The sequence below is a fragment of the Scaptodrosophila lebanonensis genome, unplaced genomic scaffold (assembly GCF_003285725.1).
Source record: "Scaptodrosophila lebanonensis strain 11010-0011.00,11010-0021.00 unplaced genomic scaffold, SlebRS2 tig00001415-arrow-pilon, whole genome shotgun sequence".
NCBI classification, from domain to species: domain Eukaryota; kingdom Metazoa; phylum Arthropoda; class Insecta; order Diptera; family Drosophilidae; genus Scaptodrosophila; species Scaptodrosophila lebanonensis.
In genome coordinates this window covers 11,403,011-11,409,549 of record NW_022060742.1, presented here as the reverse complement: position 1 = coordinate 11,409,549, position 6,539 = coordinate 11,403,011, and the positions used below count along the sequence as shown (strand labels likewise).

The 6,539-nt window shown below is 32.1% G+C and overlaps 1 protein-coding gene across 1 annotated transcript in view; it reads left to right on the top strand.

Moving 5' to 3' along the window:
- LOC115632805 (titin-like) overlaps nt 1-6,539 on the top strand; it is a 44,676-nt gene continuing 38,137 nt past the window's right edge. The window contains exon 1 of the mRNA XM_030530056.1: nt 1-112. The gene's annotated coding sequence lies outside the window, so the exon portion shown is untranslated. The remainder of the gene's footprint in view (nt 113-6,539) is intronic.

The following is a 6,539-nucleotide window of genomic DNA, read 5'->3' as shown; positions in this document are numbered from 1 at the left end:
AATCAAAAAAAAAATGTGTTCATTCTTTGTTTTGTGAGTGCCTTTGTGAATAAATGGATAATTTCACCATCTAACTGGGCAAGTTTGTCGATTTATTTGAATGGACCCCAAGGTAGGAAAAAGTTTAAAACCCGTAAATAAAATAAGTTGTCTGTAGAAAGTGAGTAGGCTGTTGATGGGCGACTAGAACATAAGCCGAAAAACATGAATTAACATAAATAAAAGCAACATACTAAAAATTAGGCAAGCTACACATTGAGAGAATAAATAAATAAATAAATAAATGCCCATAAATGCAAATATGCACATGTATATTGGTAGAAAAGTTGAGATAATACATAAGATAAAATAAAAAATGCTTCACTAATGTTTACTTTATGATGAGGATAAACAAAAAACAATCACAAAAAGAAAATGCGTACACAGTTGCGTTCCAGTTTCGATTTGTCTGGATTTTACGATTCTTGCAAAATGTCTAAAGAGCTTATTCGAAAATTGCAAAGCAAGCGCTAGACTTTTAAGGAATACTTTGAGAAATGTATAGTATGATTCGTTTTATAAATTTTAAAAATTAATATGTTTAACAAATGTAATGGCTCAACTGTTATCGGTGTTTATAGGGACGAACAGATTGACAAAGGTGTGGGAATTGTGCAACTATTAGGGCTCTCCAAGAAATATGTATCTGCTGTTAAAAATAGAATTTATTAAATATATATTCAATAAATTAGAATTGTTGTTCTTTCTTTTAACAAATCTATGTAAGGATCGCTTCCAAATTTAAGGAATAAATATGCTGCACTTCATTTTAATAAATCTATTAGGAAATTACGGTTGCTAAAAAAGCAATTTACGACAATTGCAATTTATTTTAAAATGTCTCAAAAGTCGTATTCTGTATTAAATAATATTTTGTGTTATAAGATAGATATCACTACAGAAATTTTGTTATTTGTATGTTTAATCAATTCTCTCTAATTGACATTCTTCATACAAAATTATTATTTGTAGAAAGGGTTCTGCATTCAGTAAGTCATCGCACTTCAATTGTATATTAAGCTTCAGATGATAAATAAATATAAATTACCAAAAAATATATAACAAATGTAAATGAACAATATATTTCAATTTTAATGATTCTTCTGGAGGGTCTTTACAGATATTTACCATTTCATATATATTTGTGTCTATACCCATCGCAGTTGAGCGATAATGTTTACAGATTTATCTTTCAAGTATTTCTCAACTTCAGTTAAAGCAATGTGTTAAGAGAGAAGCTTTTAAATTGATATTTCTGCGTATACCCTTATAACTTAGTGAATAACTAACTGACTAACGACTTGGCGGGTGACAATAAAAAAGAAACCCATGGCCCTGCAAATGTCAAATGTATTATTAGTCTATAGCGCCAGTTAATGCCTGAAGAGACTCGGCAAATCTAGATTCATGCCATGTGGTTGTATGAACGCGCCTTGCTATTCCAGTTCATAACGCCTTTAAGTCCACATTCAACACCAGTTTTCGAACAAGCTTCAAATTGTCGACTTCCTCGGTGCCGAGTCATTAGCTCGTCGTTTGTGTGCCCACTCAGTACCGCTATGCGTCGCCTCATATATACTATGTATACCTATACAAACATACATACATCCATACATATATCTGCAACCATTAGCCTCCACATGAGCACTAACAACAGCAATAGCAACAACAACACCAAAAACATTGGGAGCAGTTTCGACTCGGCCCGGCCCCTTCACTTTTCGCAAAACGGAAAAGTTGCCACAGCAAGTGCATTCCACTGGCCGAAAGTATCTGCAGTTTTGCATCTTTTTTGCAGACGAGGACAACTTAAATGTGCGTCTGCGTGTGTGCCTTCTAACTGTAAATTGAAGCATGCCGGCACTCTGCCTTCATTCCCCTTCGAAACCGATCGCTCGTCGCATTTCTTTTGTTGCCGTCAAGTTCAATGTGCGTTGACAATTTTCCATTTCCAATGGGCTGCCGTTTCCCACTCGGATTTTTCTGTACTTTCACATATCGACGCAACGACACTCCACGCTAGTGTCTAATTCACAGCTCAATACGATACGAAAATATACTAGATATGTCATTGTTGGAGATCTAAAAAGAAGTTTTCCAATAGATTGAGGTATTATATATTCTATTAATTATATGATATGCTCCGGAAAAGTGTAAGCTGTGAAAATTTTAGGGAACATCTATTCCACCAAAGTTCGTTTAAATATCTGAGCGATTTATTATTAGCTTGAAAGTGCAGACAATATAATTGATCTTAATAACTCTAAAAGATAATGCTAAAGTAGGAATTTTCTTTTCTACCAAAGTCTTTTGCATCACAAATTTTCCATTGGGCTTAAATTGTTCGACTTTAATATAATTTATACTCGTACAACTATAGTTAAGAATTGGTTTTGGTATGTTTCTATAGCATCTATATAATAGAGTGCTCTGATATTGAAACTTTAAATTATGTTGAGAAACTTGTAAATATCAACTTCAATTTCGATATCGTAACAAACAATTTGATGTTTAATTCTGTTGCATTACTGCACGAATACTATTATTCGAATTTTAAATTCCATATTATTTCTTCGTGTTAAGAGGGATTTATTCCCCAATCGTTTCTATGAAAATATTGAAAAACCTTATTTTAATTAAAAAAGTACACTTTGTCTTCAAACAGAATCCATAAGTGATGCTTTTTGAGTGCACTAAGTAATTGTATGTTATTGTTTTTATTTTTTTTAAAATTATGTTCAACATAATTGGTTTTCAGAATATAAGGACCTAAATTTATTTATAACTTCAAATATTGAAGTTATGAACAACTCTTTTTCTTTTCAAGTAGCACAAAGAAATTTAGTACCATAATATTTTGGGGTTTTCTGAATTCTCATATTATTTTATACAAATTGTGTAAAATTTAGTTCAGATTTAGCTTATAAAAATCTATTAATAAATATAAAGAAAAAGAAATAAATGAATCGAAACACAACATTTGAATTCTGGGTATGCAGAACCAATTTTTAAACAATTTCTTTCAGTTTATAAAAGCATATTTTATTCAAAGTTTTTCAAACAAATGCACTGCCGAAAGGGTTAAGGTACTCGTACTATTTTTTTAGTAAATATGCTTAAAAGTGTGAACTCAGTGAAAAGAATTCGATGCGTTTTCATTTTATGGATTTGCTTCATGGCTGTATTAATTATATTGCCCACCGGTGTGTTATGATTTTTTCCTTTGTTGTTAAAAAACTTACTTACTACTTACATACATATAGTATATGCATTGAATTATGTTTAACCCTTTTGGGTCAAAATAAGCACACTTAAAAACGAAAAAGTTCATTTAGAATAACATTTAAAGAATTATTATCCTTTTTTAAGCGACTTAAAGTAAATTATTTGAATTTGTTCCTTATGATTATAACAAATTTCTTCGAGACCTTATAGGAATTGACTTCCTTTTTGATTTAAACACCATTATAAACTATTATTAACTTTTAAGATTTTTGATTTAGCCACTTTAAGTGCAATGTATCTTCAAAACTTTATTTCAAGTATAAATGACAAATCCAACTGAAATGTTGCTGATTGTAAAATTTCGTCACTGCATGTGCGAGTGTGCAGCATTCCCATTGTATTTGCGCAGTTGTGCGTGTGATTTTGTGCTTTAATTTATTTTAAATCGAACCCACAGCTAATCAGCGTACCAACGAAGACAAAAAGTATCTCAATTGTTTGCCATTCAACCCGGAACTGTCTTTAGTTGTGCACAGACATGTACATAGTATATACATATTTTAACTGTACATAAGTATACATACAAACATCTGTGTTTAGTCTGCCACTCGATAGCTAATCGTTGTGCTAAGATCTACACATAAGTGTATAAAATGTTGCAGTCAGATTTGAAAATGAATAAATCATTTAATACTTGTATGTAAGTTAAATGCAAGAGCGCGCATTATTTTTTATTTCAATTTTGTATTTATTTGTGTTTTTTTTTTTTTGTTAATTTAACATAAATGTTTGTGAAAGCGCAAGTCGTTTGTTGTTGTTGTGTTGTTTTTATTTTGTTGTTGTTTGTTTTGTTTTCATTGTTGTTGTTGTTACTGCGGAGTGTAATTTTTACACTTTTACCGCAGTTGGGGCTGTATTTGTTTGAGAAAAAGATACTTTTACATATGCCGGATTGGTGTTTATATCTTTTCACCAGTACCACAACGTCGCCATCATCATCATCATCGCGTTAAAGCCGCTTAATTGAAAGTCTTGACTTATGACTCGAAGTAAACGTGCTGGCAAAACGTTGGTTGGAAAAATGTTTTTCCAGCTGCGCGCTTACGAACAAAAAAATAAAGAAAATGCATTTCTATAAACAGCTGAATTGGCTATCGAGTTGAGTATGCGCGCATGCTAAGCACTTTAATTTGAAGTGAAAAGCTAAATGAAAACTTAAGCAATAAAAAAGTTGCCAATGTGTGGAAAGAGGATCCCAAATACAAGCCTCCAGTTAATGGGGAAACATGCAAAAACATACAAACGTGAAGACATTAAAAATGTAGTTTTGAAATGAAAACTTCAAATGTAGGATGCAGAAAAAAAAACCTATAAATAACAGATTTACTGTAATTCTCAACTCATTGAACTTAAACTTTTTCCCTTCCACAATTCAGCCACTTGTTTTTATCAAGGTTTCGAAAAACCCGACCAACCACAAGTGTCTAAATATTATAAGATTTGGAGCAGACATTACTATTAAAAGTTTTTTACTATAAACAAAATTCTCAATATGAGACCTGATTGTGCAATTGTCAGTTGCTTTACACTTTGAATAATGCTGTCTTATGGAACTACTCTGAAAGTCCTCAAATGTTATCTTCACTCAAGGTTCACAAAATTTATAATCGAAAGCTTAACAAAAGATACCAAAACATTCTTCTTAAACCACGAAAGCTACAAATAATATTTTCAGTTGTGCAATAAACTAGCCTATATATGCTATTGCCAGTTTATGAAAACCTCGAACGATTAACCTTATATTTAACACAATCGTGTCTTATGGAACGACTTTAAAAGTGTCCAATTATAGACTTTATTACGTAGAGAGTTGAGACGTTATGAGCAGTTCAAAAATTGAAAAAGAAAAATTATTTCAATGAATGTGTTGAAAAATTCATTGCACATATTAAAAAAGTAAAATTCATTATAAAATAAATTAGAATCTCCTATGTAGCAGTATTTCTAATTACATTGCACAACCAATATTTTTGCTATTATGTATTCCTATTTCGCACCTCTTATCTGCTGTTTCTCCAATCTGAACAACCTCTGATTCTATATTCTGGCTCACAGAGCTCGGGTGAATTGTTTGCTTGACCGTTTTTTTGGTTAAGATTTTAGGAGTAACTAATTTAATCAAAACATCAAAAACATTGTTTAGCTTTAGTCAAAATTCTTAATTTAGCTCATTCTTAATAGTCGTTTTCTATGATATCTCAAAGAGAAACTGATATTTCTTCTTGAATAATAATAAATCCTTATTTATAAACGAATATTATTTTATTTTTGAAAGTTGAAGCTCCCACACAAAAATGTCCAACTCAATAGAACTTTCCTATATTAGTCAGAAGATCATAAAAGAGAAATATTGTTTTGGAAACATTCTCAAAAAATAACCGTAACAATAATTCGGCTAAGCCAGCAAATCTGCACAGTTTTTGCTTTTAATATAAACAAACAAATCAAAAAATGTTATATGTGTTTATTTACAATCTTTCATTCTCATTGCAAATGTGAAAGTGGTACAAGATCATGAAAAAAGACAATAGAAGGTAAAGAAACGAAGCAGCTATGAAAGTAATGCATAGGTCATATAAACCACACTTACACACACACACACTACACTATATACTCGTATGTGTATATAGATTCACGAAAGCTGTTGAGCACAGCTTTAAACAATTTGCTGATCTGCGAACTGAGATTGGTTTGCAATTTTCGTTAAACCGCTTGTTGTTTCTACATATTAGCCGAGCTCTGAGCTCATCTCGCACATCTCGGCCAGCACAGATTCTATAAAGAAAGAAACTTGTTTATTCCAATCGATGTGTCTGACTCACACCTCATAATGGCCAATAAGCGGGTGTGCTATTTTGGGTATTGTTCAGTTCAAAAAATTTACATAAAGCCGCGTCTTCTGAATAAAGTCGTCTTGGCGTGGATTGGCGTGTGATTGTTCGCCGATACGAATAGCTTAAATTTAAATTAATCTTGAAGATGGTTAAGATAGTGGCTTAGTTGTAGGCATGCCTGGAATTGGCGGCTCTACACTTGTTTTGGCGCTCAATTCTGCTTTCCACGTCGTTGCACATCTTTCACGCAACTTGGCAACAAAAACAACCACATCGTTATCGCCGCCATCGTCAATGTCAAGGTTGTTGTCTCCGTCTCCGTCTCTGTTGCCAGTTGTCTGATTTGTTTTTTTACACATATACCTACCCCATACATACATA